This window comes from Nanorana parkeri, unplaced genomic scaffold, assembly GCF_000935625.1.
Source record: "Nanorana parkeri isolate BGI_ZX_2015 unplaced genomic scaffold, ASM93562v1 scaffold70, whole genome shotgun sequence".
Lineage (NCBI taxonomy): Eukaryota > Metazoa > Chordata > Amphibia > Anura > Dicroglossidae > Nanorana > Nanorana parkeri.
In genome coordinates this window covers 2,036,088-2,039,460 of record NW_017306338.1, presented here as the reverse complement: position 1 = coordinate 2,039,460, position 3,373 = coordinate 2,036,088, and positions in this window count along the sequence as shown.

Here is a 3,373-nt window from a genome sequence, read left to right as displayed (position 1 = left end):
ACTTTGCTTTGTGCACTGGTGCGCAGTCATGTTGGAACAGGAAGGGGCCATTCCAAAACTGTTCCCACAAAGTTGGGAGCATGAAATTGTCCAAAATGTCTTGGTATGCTGATGTTCTAAGAGTTCCCTTCACTGGAGCTAAGGGGCCATGCCCAACTCCTGAAAAACAACCCCACACCATAATCCCCCCTCCACCAAACTTTACACTTGGCACAATGCAGTCAGGCAAGTACCGTTCTCCTGGCAACCACCAAACCCAGACACGTCCATCGGATTGCCAGACAGAGAAGCGTGATTCGTCACGCCAGAGAACACGTCTCCACTTCTCTAGAGTCCAGTGGCGGCGTGCTTTACACCACTGCATCCGACGCTTTGCATTGCACTTGGTGATGTAAGGCTTGGATGCAGCTGCTCGGCCATGGAAACCCATTCCATGAAGCTCTCTACGCACTGTTGTTGTGCCAATCTGAAGGCCACATGAAGTTTGGAGGTCTGTAGCTATTGACTCTGCAGACAGTTGGCGACTTCTGCACACTGCACTTCAGCATGCTCTGACCCTGCTCTGTCATTTTACCTGGCCTACCACTTCGTGGCTGAGTTTCTGTTGTTCCCAGTTGCTTCCACTTTGTTAGAATACCACTAACAGTTGACTGTGGAACATTTAGAAGCAAGGAAAATTTGGTCCTGTTTAAAAATATTGTGACAATGTGTAAATAAGCTCTTGCGATGACTGTATGATGGGGAATAAAGGTGTAGCTGATGTCTATACAGAGGAATGCCACCTCTTTGTCTCTTCTGTCCCTAATGGTAAAGTAAGTATACACTGATAGATTTTCAAACAAAGGTTTTTGCGAAAAATCTCATTTGAACGTTGCACACTTGACTAATGTCGTTCAAAATTTCCTTTGATTTAACATTCATTTAGGAATGAATGGAGTTTCCTAATTGAAAACCACATTCACTTTTAGAATTTCATTTGATTGAGACAAAATTTCCAACATGCTCTTTCGACTTTTTTTGTCACTGTAATCGAAAGTGATCATCAATTTGACCCCATGAATTCTTAGAAAAATTAAACGTAAGCCAGGAATAGGAGGGAATCTTACTGACTAGCAGAGGTGTGCGTCATAGGAAAAGCTGGCCAAAATTACACATTCTTTGGCAGTGAAAACAGTAATCATATACAGTGGTACCTCGGTTCACGAACTTAATTCATTCCACGATTCTGGTCGCAAACCGAATCAAACTGTGATCAGACTGCGATCTCGACTAGGGGAATATTTGAAATAGAAGCCTTGTTGCACTCCTTACCGGAACCTTAGTAAACCCGTAAAAACAGGTGGGTGCTTGTAGTGACCACGGACAGCACCGTGAGTAACATAGAAAAAGCAATAATGTCACCAGCACACCAAATTGATAATAGCAAAAGTCCATTTAATGGCAATTTGTCATTAAATGGACTTTTGCTAATATCAATTTGGTGTGGTGGTGACATTATTGCTTTTTCTCGACTAGAGGAAGCCACAACCATGTGTCAAAGCAGGGAAGAGGGCTGCGGTTGTGTTAGTCACCCAATGAGGAGTTCTTGAACGGGAGCAAAATTTTGCCAAACGTCTGTTCGCAAACCGAATTGATCGTGAACAGAAGTGTTCGTGAACCGAGGTACCACTGTATATGTATATCAACCATGTACTTGGCTGTTTGTCTGGCATTCACTACTAATTTTATAAAACATTTTAATAGCAGTGCTCTATACAGTATATTGGAAAGGGTCATAACATGTTAGGCAGAAATATATTTTATTAAATTATACAGCATAAATCAGGTTTCATAATGCTATGTATCTTGGATTCTGCAATTACACTTACGGTATTTTATGACAGAACATACCAGCAGATGATAGAATAGAAAGTACCTAAATTCAAATTACAGAAATCATCAAGATAGCCTTTGCACAGGGTCATCAACATAATGCTCAATAAACTCACTGTATATAAACTAGGGCTGGTAATGATAAAAAAAATTTTGTGTTCGATTAATTTTGATTATAACGCACATACAGACCCAACTACATTGGCCTATACACATACAGCACAGCAATGAAGTAATAAAATGAACTAGGATCACACTAATCCAGCACGTTATTAATCTCACGTGCCCCACTCAATATGGCCGCCTCTTGAGTGGGGCAACTCTGAATAATAACGTGCTGGATTAGTGTGATCCTAGTTCATTTTATTACTTAATTGCTGTGCTGTATGTGTATAGGCCAATGCCTTGGCTGGTGCAGAAAGTTTCTTGGGCAAACTCACCGGCCCAAGTGGCTCCGTCGGCTAACGAAGGGGGGAGGAGTCCGGTGACGTCACAGACATTGACGTCACCGGACTCCCCCCTTCCCTTCGTTAGCCGACGGAGCCACTTGGGGAAGGGGGAGAAGTCCGGTGACGTCGATGTCCGTGACGTCACCGGATCACCAACGGGACTTCCGGAAGCCGGCGGTGAGTGTTTTCCTTAGCGATCAAAATTTTAATCGATCAAAAAGTTTAACGATTAATCGATAAATTAATCTTTAATTTCCACAGCCCTAGTATAAAACAGAAATAGTCTTTTGAATATAATATACAGTATTTTAGAATATTTAGGCTGGTCTTCCACTAATGTTAAAAAGAGTTACTTTTTTTTTTTATTATCCTTCCTTCCCCGTACTTTATCTTTTCTTGTTCCTTGCTGCATTCGTTACACCCCTTTGCTCCTCTCTGCTGCCTATCCTATTTTCCTTGTTTCATTATTCCTTACAAGATCATTAAGGATCTCTTTTATAAGAATAATAATTTGTTTTCCATCTGGTTGGGGCCTCGTGAGGCCAAATGCTTCTTGATAACAAGCAAAGGTTGTTTTCTCATAATTATACAAACTGATATGCGTCATGATTGTATCATCTGCTCCCGCTGAGGTAACATTTTGCCAGTTCTGCAATGTTTTTCTAAGATGATGTTCCATTTGCTAACAAGTTCTATATCCGCTTATGTTAGTGGTTATATTTCTGATTTGTTTGTAAATGCTGTTATGTTCTTTGTACAACAAAGGAAGTTAAATAAAAAAAAAAGGGATACTTTTGAAGGGAGTTTCAATTCCTGCAAAACTCCTCCCAACCGAACAGTTTAGTATACTTTTGCAGGGTACGTCGGTATGGCCTGTATATTCCAAATAAAGAAGAGAGAGGACACAAACTGACTACACTACCATGGCTGTGTTCCTAGCGAATGTTCTTCCAAAAAAATATAAGACTGTCTTATTTTCGGGGAAACACGGTATGTATAATACAGTCACAAAAATACAATAGTCCAAACAAAATCTACCAGACTTTCTGTGA